The following is a 14,692-nucleotide window of genomic DNA, read 5'->3' on the forward strand; positions in this document are numbered from 1 at the left end:
AAAGAGTAGCTGTTAAGACAACTTAGTCTTAACAGTATCACTGTGTCACTGTGAAGACAGGGGTCCTGGACCAGTAACAGAGTAGGACCCTATGCGGAACGTTCCTGGGGCAGACCCTTCCCCCATGTCTTCTGCTTTAGCTCCCCTCTGAAGTATCCAGATAATAGTATCTGATGCACATGTCCTGAGTTGCTTTACAGATGCTAAAACCCCCACCAAATGGAAAATGTTAACAATTTGATAGCCTTGAGCACATAGCCCCCAGGCCTCCTAGTGCCTAAGAATAGATGTTAACCCCTGTGACCCCACCCTGTTACCTCACCATCAACTAATCAGAGAATTGTGCATGAGCTGATCACACACTCTGCGATCCCCCCCTCCCTTGCCTGGCCTTTAAAAATCCTTTGCTAAAACCCTTCCATGAGCTTGGGGATTTTAGAGCATGAGTCACTTGTCCTGCATTGGCGCCTTTACAATAAATGCTGCATTTTCCTTCACCACAACCCGGTGTCAGTAGATTGGCTTTACTGCATGTAGGTAAGTGGACCCGAGTTTGTTATGTGTGGTTCAGTAACAGACCTGCACTGCCACTCGCCTAAATTTATGACTAAATTCCTGAACACGTGGTATCTTCATTCACAGAGTTCATAAGAGGACCAACTGCAGAGTGTTGCTGTGGGGTTTAAATGAGATCCTGTGTTTTAAGCCCCTAGCACAGAGCTAACCATGTTATGGACACACAGTTAATGTTAGCTACCTATTATGATAATTAGCTACAAACCCACACTTTAGATATTAAAACACAATGGAAAAGATAGACCACTGAGAAGCTGAGAATCTGATATAAATGTGCAATGGTTGCAGTTTTGGAGAATGCTACATTTTAAAGGAAATAAGAATAAAGAGAAATGATCTAAGGGATAAAGTAAGATATTAATCTGAAATTGATTTAGATACATTTACCCCACTGATCCTAATGGGAGCCCCTTCCTCTGTGTTGTACCTACTGGAATGGCAGGCAAGGTTTGTTGCGTGCCAACCCAGTAAATAAGAATGCTGCCTGCCATCCCAGTTCTACAAGGATCAAGTCATTAGCCACTGCAGCCCACCAAAGGTGCATCCTGAGGGACATTCAGGATGGAGGAAAATAGGAAGTATTCTGTGCTTTGGATACTGGCCTTAGTTGAGATGTGTATCTAAGGAAAACGCCAATGAGCCTGGATTCCTGCATTTTCCCATACATAGAAAATATTAAAATCATTAACTTGAGATGTCTGTTCTTTGTGATTAGCAGTAATCTTTTGATATTCTTGTTTAGTTTTCCCCAGCAAAAATCTCCTATAAATCCTGGCTCCTCTCTTACCTCTTCAGAGTTCCTCAGAGTTATCTGACAGGATGTCTCCTGGGTTATTGTCCTCAGTATGATTCCTTGAATAAAACAACTCTCAACTTCTAGGTTGTGTGTTTTCTTTCAGTCAACACACCTAGATGTAGAGGTTTATAAAACATACATTTTAACTCATAGGTTTCCTCTGTCTTGAACCTATTTTGGAAGCATCTCATTTTTCTAAAGTAACATTGTAAGAGTTTATCTTCTAACAACAACAACAACAACAACAACAAAAATACATTTACTTTTCCCTTTCCCACTGAGCCAAAAGCTAGTTTTGTTTTATTTTGTCACAATCTGTTAACATATCTGCCTCACAGATATTATGTGCCATTAATTAAAAGTGCAGGAATAATTACTTGGTGTCTAAAGGTCTGACAGGTTAAAATATGAGGTCATATTTTGACTCACTAGGACCACTTAGTGATTATAAACAAAAACTGAATAGGGCTTTTGAAAGATAATGCATTATTTATAAGTTGATGGGCCCTCTCTGTTTAATTGGTTTAAAAGAAACATGACCAGGTTAAACAATTCAGTGTGTTAACAGAGAACAGGTTTATTGTGAAAGTCATTTGCATCTGTCACTAAAAATTAATAGAATATGTCATTAACAGCCATGATTACATAGAAACTACACAAAAATTTTCAGCAATTGATGCAGATTCTCCTCCTTTCTGTGAATTCTTAGATTTTTGATATTGAGGAGAAAACTGACAGCTACTTTGCTTGTAATTTTAAAAAAATTCACAACCCAATATCATATATATACACATGGAACCACACTTTTTAGTGATGGTCAAACTGATGTGAATGAAAAATACTGCAAACCATATCAGTAAGCAAAGAATGCTGAAGCCATCAAGTCATCAGCCGCTGCCGCCACCCTCCAGGGAAGACAAGCCTGCAGCCCCGCCTCTGCAGCCACTCACAACGGTGCACCCTGAGGGGACTCAGAATAAGAAAGGACAGGATACTGGCCCCAGAGAGCTAAGTGCTTGTCAATTGAATGAATTCAATGAGCCTAAATGTTTGCTTCCTCCCATACATAGAAAAGTGCTAAATTCTTTAACTTGAGATGCCTGGTTTTCTTTAGATAACAAGTAATCTTTTATTGTTCCAACTACCTGGTCTTTGTTGTAAAGCTCCTATATATCCTAGCTCCTCCCCTACCTCTTCGGAGCAGCCCCTCAGAGTGATCTGAGAGGCTGTCGTCCCGGCTCGAGTCCTCCCGCCAAATAAAACATAACTCTCAACTTTTAGGCTGCGCATTTATTTCAGTCGACGCTGATTAGAAATCAATGCTGGTTATTTGATCCCTCCCGCACCCAGTAATGGCACATTGAATTTAAACACTGAGTTTAGAGTAAAACTCAATCATCAAAACCTCTAATAAAACTGAACCATATACTCCACACCTACGATACACAAGCAATAGTTACCAAGAGTGACTTATTATTTGGACTTAGAAAAAACAGACTCGACCAATATAAAACAATAAATAATAAACACAGTTAAAATACTCATTAGCATGTGGAGACTGAACCAACATACACCTGCAGTAGGAATCACTTCTTAGCTGCTAGAATTTCAGTAGAACTCTCCATCCAAAAATCACAATTTGGATCACAATTTTTTACATTCACTAATTTCAATCTGATTATAAAGTGTGAGTCATTAAGGTGATGATATTATTCCTGTGCGCTTCAAGACGGTTATCCACAGTTCTGTGACGGGGTGGTCTGCATCCACTGGGCAGCCCCACAACGTAGCAGTGTACTGTCTTTGCACTTGGGAAAGAGGCCAGGACCAGAAACGAGATTAGAATTGGAAACAGTGAGCTAGTATCAGAGCCGAGAGAAAAAAGCACGGCCAGATGACAGCATCCAATCCAAGAAAGGCACGTGAATGGGGCTCATTAGAAATTAGAAAATATTCAAATGTCCAAATCAGATTGTAAATGCCCATACAGATGTAATCCTGATTCAAACGTGTCAGAAAGGGGTGGGGGGGGGGCGGCAAAAGAGTGTCTATGTTTAAAGACTAAGTCAAGACTCTGCTGTCAAAGTGGTAAGAAAATTAGGTACAAGACAGGAATGGTATTTTGGTGAAGAGACTTAAAGTGAAAAAAAAAAAATCTCAAAATCTCCAAATGCTGTTGGTTTAAAATAAGAGCTTAAATGTGGGCATCATGTTCTATCTCTAAACAAAGGGTATCTTGCCTCTCCTGTGATATTTAACTGGGCTCTGGGACACTGGAGGGAAAGTTAGGTGGTGAGATGCTACAGTTGTGGAGGAAGGTCACCTCCCGGATAAGATTCTTTGAGGAGCAAACCCTCACGGCTCTAAACACCAAACGAAAGACTTGGTCTCCTGAAAGTCCCTGGCCTGTAATTTCTTTTTTTTGTAGGTGAGACATTATAAATATAAAATGTAATAAATATAGCTCTGTAATATTAGTGAGAAGGGGATTCAGGGAAAAAATATTCCATGAATATTTCATGAATATTTCTACTTTCAGAAACCAAAAGCAAATGGCACCCTCAGGGGGAAAAACATATTAATACTAGCCATTCAGATATTAGAAAGGATAATATAAAATTGTCTTTACTCACACATGACATGATTGTCTACACAGAAAAACAATTCCAGTGAATATCGAAAAAAGTCCTAGAACTAGTAAGCAGGTTTAGCAAAGTCAGAGGATATTGACTTTTATATATTGATATTACATGAAAATCAAGTGTGTGTATAATGTGTGTGTATATATACGTGTGTGTTAAAATAAGGCCATTTACAATAGCATCAGACATATAAAGTACTTAGGGATAGATTTAATGACTTATGTGCCAAATTTGTTAGCCGACAACTACTTTTCACTGGGAGAAATGAATGAGGATCAAAATAAATGAGATCTATAATGAGATGTATGCTATGGTTATCAGTTGGGAAGACTCAATATTACTAGGATATCATTTCTTTCCATATTGATCTATAGATTCAATGCAATCTCCGTCAAAATACCAGAAGGCTTTTTCGTGTGTGCGGAAATTGACAAGCTGGTTATTATATTTATATTTAAGTGCTAAGAACCTACATAGTCAAACCAACATTAAAAAAGGTCAAAGCAGGAGGATTTGTACGACCTGATTTCAAGACTTGCTATAAAACTAGAGTCATCAAGACCGCATGGCACTGGGGTCAAGAGAGATACATAAGTGAATGGAACAGAATATAATGCCAAAGATAAACCCACACAAAAAGTGGCAAACCCACACAGAAGTGCCAAAGTATTTGGAAAAGAAGGATAGACTTTTTAACAAATGATGCTGGAATGACTGGCTATTCATATACAAAATAATAATCCATAATCATTACCTTATACCATGTAAAAATATTAACTTGGAAGTGTTAAAGACTTCACTATAAAAGCTCAACCACAAAACTTTTAAAAGAAAACATAAAATCCTTGAATGATGGAAACACTTTATAAATAATATCCATTATGGTTATAGGTTTATACAGATTTGTCAAAACTAATCACATTGTGTATCTAAATGGGTGAATTTTATTGTAAGGAAATACATCAATAAAGCTAACCATAACTATAGCATGCAATTCTGTCTGATGTATATTTATTTTCTTAAACTCACTTATTAAAGTATATGTTACAAGTTGGCAGGGCTCATATCTCTTTTTTACAAATACTAAGGTTATTTGGGTTATTGCTTGTTTATACAAACATTTTAGCATGTGAGAAAGTACAAAATGGATTCTCTTTCTCCTTTAAACAATTTCCTCACCTCCAACTCAAACTGAAGAATACACTGCAAATAATCACATTTTTATCAATATAATAACACCAAGGCAGTAAATTTTAAATACATATCTAAAAATCAATAATAAACTTAAAGATTATTCCCCAGTTAGGATTCTAAAATTCCTAAAATGTCATCTTACCCTATAAACATTTTGGTATTTTTGAATATTTTATTGTGAACAGACCCTATTTTTTTTTTCAATTTTATTAGGAAGAATTGTTACAATTTGATATATACAATATATTGCATGTAAATACATATACACAATATACTGCACATATTGTTTTTATTTACATATATGTACTGTTGATTGTTTCTAAGAACGTTCAGAGCTTTAGCTTTTTAAACTTACATAGTTATCAAAGGAATAAAGCCAACCACAAAGTAAGAATTAATTTAAAAAGATACATACACCCTGTTCTTAACAGCAACATTCTTTATAATTGCCAAGATATGGAAGCATCCTAAGTGCACATTAATAGATAAATGTATAAAGAAGATGCAGCACATATATGTAATAAAATACATATATTTTGCCATTTGCAGCCCTTCATTAACTTTTTTTTTCCTTTTTCCTTTTCAGTTCCAAAAACCAGAATTTTATAAGTGGCATAAATATTTCCATTGCATCAAAAATAACAAAATACCTAGAAATAAGCTTAACCAAGGAGGTTACCTATATTCCGAAAACTGTAAAACACTGATGAAGGAAATTGAAGATGATACAAAGAAATGGAAAGATATCTTGTGCTCTTGGATTGGAAGAATCAACGTTATCAAAATGGCTGTACTGCCCAAAGCAACCTACAGGTCCAACGCAACCTCAGAACAGACCCTATTTTTATAATTATAAAGCACAGCAAAAATTTCCCGCCTTTAATTTTATGATATTTTAAGATATCCAGTGGGTGTTTTTGTTTGTTTGTTTTTTGCATTGGAATAATGACCATGTATATTTATATCTGATGGCTTACACTATGTGGACTAAAGTATCCATTAATCCAACTAATATTTATTGAATACTTTCCTTTGTTAGGCACTGATAGAGGCAAAATATCATTAATTTCAGTAACAGTTAAAACAAGAAGAGTTGTATGATCATACATACTTTTTAGAAATAAGAAGTTATGTTCACTCCTATAGATACCTTCTATTTCTGGTGGGCTCATGTGATTTTACCAAGAGGCACAGATATACTGTCTGCTCCATTTCAAACCAGCATCGATCATGCATAGCAGCTATGAGCAAATGAACTCCACGGAGGAAGAAGCATCCTTTTCTGTGAAGTTTTCATGTTTGTGGTGTCTCAGATACAATTACTCTATGGGAATTCTGCCTCACTTCTAACTAGTAGAAAGAGAAAAAAAAATTTTAAGTCTCTGAAACACACGCCAGCAAGCACAGGGGATTATCTTTGCTTCTGAAATGGAAAACCAAAATTTTACTGAGTCCTGAAATGGAATCAGGAGTTGCCTCATTAAGGCATCCATTTCTAGTTTCCACTGAAATAATGCAAGAAACTCCACTTTATTCCAAGAGTGAAAACAGTGAGAGAAAACTGAAGTTTAGAGGATACAGTGAAGATCTGTTTAGAAGCAACCAGATAAAAAGTAAAAAATTAAAACTCTCATTCATGGTTTAGGTGACAAAAAAAAAAAAAAAAAAAGCAAGCAAACACAAAAAGTGCATATTGTTTATAGGGGCTGAATTCCAGTTTCATCTCCATATGATTAACCTTTCCACTTTTTATGGACATAGTTATTTCAATTATAGCTTTTATGGGAGATAGGATAGAATTCTCATGTTTTAATGAATATGAAAAAAATCAAATAACAAAAATATAATGTTAGCCATAGATTTAGGATATTCAAGGCACTTCCTCATATAACCTTTCCCAGAAAACCAAGATTAAAATAGCAATTCTCTCTCATAAATCCAAGAGGCAGAATATCTGTAATAGAACACATTAAGTGGAGAAAATCGTTTTTTTCAAACCTTGAAACAAAGGCTAATTGTCCCAGGTGAACTAAAGAAATCTTCAAAAGACAACTCCTCAATACATGTGGAATATATAATAGCAAATGTGACATCTTGCTCTGTAGTGAAATAGGTTCCCAGTGCAAACTATTTCATGAGTGTCCGTCTCATCAGCATGACGTTGGTCAGTGTGAGAAATCTTAAAGGTGGCCAATGAATCATGAGACCGGTTAATAGAACAGGTATGAAGAAGTCACAGTTCTCCTAGGAAAAGCATGAATTTCTAAGTCTAACATTCAAGATTTCCAGAGTTTTTTAAATAGATAAAATTGTTTTTCTGTAACTTTACCAATATTTTCACCTACATGCGTGAAAGTAAAAGACATAGATTTAACATTTTTGTCCATATCTTAGTAAGAGAGTAATAAAGTTTTCATTACTAGTTATTATTTCTAAGACTATTAAAAATGTCAGTTTCCACACAGGCCTGCTGATCCTAAAGACACATCTCTCACCATGTCACTTCATTTTCTTCCCTCACACATCATATAATCCCAAATTCAAGATCCTGTACTGTACTCACGCTTCCATAGTTAATTCAATCAACACTCAATACTCATTGAGCACGATCAGGGCAAGTGGCTTGCTGCCATTAGACATAAAGTTGTAGGAAAGATACAAGAAATACTTTCAAAAAATCTTATGTTCTAATAACACAGAAGACTGTCACACAAAAAGCTGATCCCTGATAAGACTGTATAAAATGTAATCAAGTGATTTTTTTTTTAATTGGGCAACTCCTGCTATATCAAAAGGAAGTGTCTACTGAACGATCACGTTCCAGCACAAGTTCCTCGTCATGTAGACGCCCAACATTTCGACCAGAACTCCCCTAGACCTAACTCTCCTCACCTCCTCCTCTTCCTCCTTTTTCTTTTCCTTCACTGACTTTCTGGCTCCTCCTTCCACACAGTGAGTCAACTATAGTGAATGCAGTTTTCTAAAGTTTAGAAGTTAAAGAATTCACCGAGATTCCCTTCATCATAGTTCCTTGTATCTGTCTCAAATTCTTACATGAGAAAATCTGTGTCTACCTATCCTGGGTTAAATGTCCATCCCCAGACTAATCAATTCAGTTTTTGGATCAGTCATTTGGCCTAAGAATCTGATCTGGTGGGGTGTTCACCGAAGCACAAAGGTTTTCATTCTGATAAAACAGCACTTACCTATATTTTTAAACTTTATTGCTGGTGCTTCCGGTGTCAAATCTAGGAAATAACTATGTGACCCAAGACAACAAAGATTCACCCTTGTATTTTTCTTCTAAGGGTTTTATAATTTCATTATGGTGATGGCAACACGACTCTGTAAAACCCACTGGATTATATACTTTAAACTGGTTTTGTGGTATATAAATAACCTCTAAAATTGTTTAAAAAAGAAAAAAAAAAGCTTCTGATTAGCCAGACTCAAAAGGCAACCATAATAATGAATTTAAAAAGCAAATAAATGGTGGAATCAATAGTTGTTCCAGAAATGAAGAGCTCAGCCTCTAAACAAAGCACACAGGGACAGCTTCACATCAAAAGCAGTGAGCAGACGGTGCTCCAAGTGACATTATCATAAGAAGCAATCATGACACTTAGTTTTGTGGAGTATTTCATTATGCACATGCATGATTGCACTGAAATTCACCTTACAATACAAGGTAAGTATTATTTCGAAGTTTGATCGGGTAGGGAAATAAACCTTAGAAAGGAAAAGTGGCATGCCCCAGGTTGTACAGAACTAGAGATGCTTGAATGGGATTGGAACCCACTCCTATCTCCCAAGCTACAGTCTTAACCAACCTATCAGACTGTACAGCATCAAAACATCTGCTGGTCACGGCGGCTGACTGGTAGTCAGTACTGTCCCGTATCTCTGCCAACCCTAGTTTTTTATGATAACGTTAACAAAAGAAGTTGTAGCAACCTACAATGTCAATTACACACACTTTAGGAAAGTTAAAAATCAGTACTTCAAAATGGCCACACACATACCACATAGTATTTTGTTTATGTGGTATGCTTCATAACAACAAATTAAATTTATTTAAAAAGAAATACTGTAACATAAGTTGTTCTCAAGTTATGCTGTATTTTCACTCAGTTTCAACAGCCAACAGAGAATATGAGGAATTCCAACGAAGTGTACCTATCTCTCCAGAATGGCCTTTATTACGAAACTAGTTATTCTTTATAAGGATCCAAGGGGACATAGTGACTGAAGTGCCCAAATGACTTTGCTCTAAAACATTTTCCCCTATAACATAATAGCATGTATAGAGTAGAGGGAAAGTGCTATTGAGTACAGGAAAAAAAAAAAAGAGAGAGAAAGAACCTGGCAGGATTTAAGTATCATTCTCACTCTTTCAGATCCCTAGAGTAACATCAGAAAGTACATTGCGCTAAAAGATGGTGTAGTATTCCAAACGCACTGCCCTTAAAGGCTAGACGTTTTATACAGTGATTCATTGCATTGCACTAGATTATCTGCCTGGTCTCTAAGAAACACAGGGTCAGATCCTCCAAGACTGTCTATTCATAGAGAACAGAGAACACATTAACTCCTTTAGTTTACAGAAGCTGTTTATCCCAATTCTGAGATAGGAAAGAAAATGGAAAGTATTTTTAAAGTATTTACTTCATGATTTTTCTTAATATCTAAGTTATAAGTATTCGGAAAATGATACAAAGTATAATTTATGTCTTTATCTTATTGCTTTTATTTTTTTTAACCTTACTGAAATTGCTCAAGAAATTCATTTTAGGATGTCTTTGGGGGAAATCAGGAAAAGAATATGACTTTTTTAAAATGTAGACTTTAAAATTCTGTTGGCATGTACTGCTGTGCTGAAATATCTTTTGGATCATTCTAAAAATAAAGGGGCATAGGTCAAAAGCAGGACATCTTCGCCACGAGCCTTATACAATTATCCTTTTAATGCAATCCTAGGAGTATAACAGCAGTGAATCAGAAACATTATTAGCACCTACTTAAGGAAAGAGAAATAAAGAAAAATGATAACTGTGTCTCTGAAAAGAGGAAATCTTGCCCAAATCTCCCATGCTTGCCTTTACAGTGCCACCAATAAAGGTGATTGTATCTCACTGAGCATCTTACAGACATCTCAGCATAATCCATCTAAACAGCGGCTGTGTCTCAGAGCAGCATCAAGTCCCCCAAAGTAAAGCCGCCTTTCTCACTAACATACCAATTCCTGTGAGTCTCCCCTTGAACACACAGCTCAGTATTTTTCTCTCCCTAGCATGAGTAGCTTTAGATTCTTGTATGTGGCCCATATTTAGAAAAAAAAAAATCATTTAGAGGGGGAAGGTGTAGCTCAAGTTGCAGAGCGCATGCTCAGCGGATACATGAGGTCCTGAGTTCCTTCCCCCGTACCACCATTTTAAAAATAACTAAATAAACCTAATTCCTTGCCCTCACCAACATCACCACCACCACCACCAACAACAACAACAAAAACAAATAAACAAACCAAAAACACATTTGTGGAATTAGAAAAGCATCTTTTTTCTTAGACAAAAAAGCAGGGAAGATTCACTCACCCCAATATATTTGCTGTGTTTCAGAGAAGAGTGCAAATTCTAGCCTGTGATTCTCCACCAACCACTTACAAATTATCCTCCTGAGTGACACAAGTGACAATGACAACATTCACTAGCCACCTAAGTGAACTCTCCTTTTCTTAAAAGGCAATTATCTCAAATTTGAATTGGCCAGGTTCTGTACATCTTTATTTCCTCTTCTCCAACTGGCAACTTGCCACTTGAGAGTTTTCGCGTTATCAATAGCTATGCTAAAAGCCAAGAGAAAAGCAGAATTGTAATCTGCGTCTCCATCTATCCATTAAGAAAAAAGAGATGAACGTGTGATGTACTTCCAGGTGAGTTTTAAGAAAGATGTTTCTGTCCCCAAGAATATGACACAATCTGAGGAATTGTTCTTATGGCATGGGTTTATAAAGACACCTGTCTACACAATTTTCATATAATAACCAGAATAAAAAAAAGAAAGGCTGGCATTTGCTATGAAAGTGACATATATAGGAACTTTGTCCCTGACTCTGTCAACATGGAAAAAATCCTTAAACTCCTTGAACCTTGGTTTGCCATATATAAAATATTAATTTCACTGTTTTCCTCATAAATTTTTGCAAAAGGTATATGAAATCACAGGCTGTAAGCAACTGTTGGATACATACTACTTATTAATATACATCAATAGGTAAATTATGTAAAATATATTTGAGTGTGTGTGTGTATATCTATAAACACACATATAGATGGATGGCTAGCTAGAGAGAGAGAAAAGAGACAGAGACAGATTACTATTTAATCAGAGAACTCAATATAGTCAGCACATGATTTATCCCAGGGAACTTCTCAAAGGCATAAAACAGTTCCACTGAAGTACAGGTCAACCTGCAGTTTTTGAATGTCTGTTTTGTGAAGGGCCCTGCATGATGTGCTTTCAATTATAGGTGGCTGTTAAAATTCATTTCAGAAAGCCAAGGAACAACTTTCTAACTATACACTTTTACTAAAGTTTGTTTAAATCATTGACCTTTTCTCTTTGGTTCAAAATACCTTGTCAAGATGCAATGGACTGTTTCTAATATAAAAGAAAACAAAATTGGATTCTATCCTGGGAATACAGCTCTGCCTGCCTGAAGTGCTGAGAAATCTTACAGAGGAAGGTTAACATTAGAAACCAGAATGTGCTTGTTCCCTACATATTATTATGTTTGATGAAGGGAGAGAAAGACCAGAAGGAAGGTTCTGCAGCTGTTAATTGACAGCCAATTATACATTTATCAAATAATGGGGTGCATAAACAGTTTGCAAGCTCTCTCATTATTCTGCATTGTGTCTTTCTATGTGCCTCGGTTAAATTCAGATTCTGTCTGGATTTCAGACTTTCCCATTTAAAAAGTTGGTGATTGGTAATTTTTCTTTCTATTTTTCCACCCCTCATATTGCCATACACTTCAAATGCCTGGATGGATAGTTGTCTATGAATAATTCATTTAACTAAGGCTTCCACTGTGTAAATTTTTTATCACATCTCTTGGCAGTGGATACACTCTACAATTCTTCCCATCAGAGCTCCAGAGGATCCCAGAACTTCTCTGAAGATTAAACAAAATGAAAAGAAGAATAAAAGAAAGAAAAAGTACTCTGGCCATACCACTAGAGCAATAGTAAACCAGATCTCAGATTTCACCTAAGAATTAGGGAGAAAGAAAGAAGTGATGGCCATGTAATAGTTTTAATAAAACTAATTCTGCAGGTTCTGGTGTTGCAGAACTTCATCATGAAGTAGTAGCATTCATCAGAGCAAAGTTTTTGTTTGTTTGTTTGCTTGTTTGTTTGTTTATATATATTTATATTGAAGTATAGTCAATTTACAATGTGTCAATTTCTGGTGCACAGCACAATGTTTCAGTCATACATGAATACACATATATTCGTTTTCATATTTTTACCATAAGTTACAAGACACTGAATATAGTTTCCTGTGCTATACAGTAGAAACTTGTTATTTATCTATTTTACATATATTAGTTAGTATCTGCAAATCTTGAACTTCCAATTTATCCCTTCCCACCTCTTTCCTCCCTGTTAACCGTTTGTTTTCTATGTCTGTGAATCTGTTTCTGTTTTGTAAGTAACTTTGTCTTTTTTTAAGATTCTACATATGGTGATTTTCTTTCTATTTCTGGCTTACTTCACTTAGAATGACAATCTCCAGGTCCATCCATGTTGCTGCAAATGGCATTATTTTATTATTTTTTATGGCTGAGTAGTAATCCATTGTATAAATATACCACAGCTTCTTTAGCCAGCCATCTGTCGATGGGCATTTAGGTTGTTTCCATGTCTTGGCTATTGTAAATAGTGCTGCTATGAACAGTGGGGTGAATGCATCTTTTCAAATAAGGTTCCCTCTAGATATATGCCCAGGAGTGAGACTGCTGGATCATATCGTAAGTCTATTTTTAGTCTTTTGAGGAATCTCCATACATCAGAGCAAAATATTTAATCACCTTTAAAAATATAATGAGTTGATCCAACAGTTAGACTGTATTTTCAAGTATTGTTAATTACATATAATAAGTTTATCATTCAGATGTAAGACTGATTTAGATAATAACTATTAACTAGGGGTCCAAAGTGTACTCACAAGAAAACTGGTTTCTTGGGATACTCTACAGAGAGTGGCAGGAGTTCTCCGTCCTTTCCAAACAACTGATGCACCGTGTGACACTACCTTTCCAAGGTGCTAGGGGATGCATGGTGCTTCTTAGTGTAGTGAAGTCTCTCAGGTCCTCCTCAGGAGAGCTACCATGGCTTAACTCTGTCATTTCCAAATTTATTTGTCCATGGAATCCTAATAAAAATCATTGCACTGGCTTTCTACTCAAAACAGTTTGGGAAAACGGCCAAATTTGCCTCATGTTCTAAATTCAATTCCTAAAATAAATGTTTGCTATTGAGCTTTAGAAAAACATCAATAAGTTTAATGATTTTTTAAAAAATATTATTTATCTCTAGTACTATGTTCTGAAATACCACCTTTGAGATCTGAAAGCAGTCATGAATGCCAGTTGTTTGTCTGTCTTTTAAAAGCCAATCACCCAAAGTAACTGTGAAAAAAAAAAAAGTATAGATAATCTTGGTCAGACAGGAAAGTACTAAGAGTAAATTCAAGTGGATCTTTGGAGTGAATAAATGGAAAAATAAAAAGGGAAAAATTTTGCTTTTAGCAAACAAATATACTCCACTCTTAAACATCCAAACAACTTACATTAAAAGGGGAAAGATGAACATTTCTAAAAAATCAAGGGAAAAGCTAAATTTCATACAAAGTTGTGTTCTCTCCCTGTCTCTCCAAATCTATCTCTATCATAAAAATGCCATCTTATATAAAAGAAAAACGTGTTTTAAACAAAAAGTTTGTTTGTTCATTTTTACCAAATTAACCTAAGCAATAACAGGAAGTTCGAGCTCATTTTTACCAAATTAACCTAAGCAATAACAGGAAGTTCGAGCAAAGCAAGCCCTGTCTTTCAGCTACTTCAGTATCACAGTGCAAATGTGATAGGCATTTCTGTTTCCTATTACCATTTAGGGTCATACCTGAGCTAAGAAATATTTGGATCATGCATCCATAATAACCTTAATTCTATCCTCTTATCTTGCAGTGGCTGAAGGTCAAGGCTATCAAATGTATGTATAGCTATGACTGAGACATTACACTCTACACCAGAAACTGATACAACATTGTAAACTGACAATACTGCCATTTAAAGAAAACTAAAAACTAAAAAAAAAAAAAATTTAAAGTAGTATAAATCTGACATACTTATTCTTTAATAAATTCATACACTCTAGGTCAAAAGTAGAGTTTTTCTGCTCATTTGTAATATTTCTACAAA

The 14,692-nt window shown here is 35.7% G+C and overlaps 1 protein-coding gene across 1 annotated transcript in view; it reads right to left on the reverse strand.

Annotated features, from left to right (window-relative positions):
* The window catches only part of DPP10 (dipeptidyl peptidase like 10), a 558,453-nt gene that overhangs the window by 459,650 nt on the left and 84,111 nt on the right, over positions 1–14,692 (reverse strand). The window lies entirely within an intron of this gene.

This window comes from Camelus ferus, chromosome 5, assembly GCF_009834535.1.
Source record: "Camelus ferus isolate YT-003-E chromosome 5, BCGSAC_Cfer_1.0, whole genome shotgun sequence".
NCBI lineage: Eukaryota > Metazoa > Chordata > Mammalia > Artiodactyla > Camelidae > Camelus > Camelus ferus.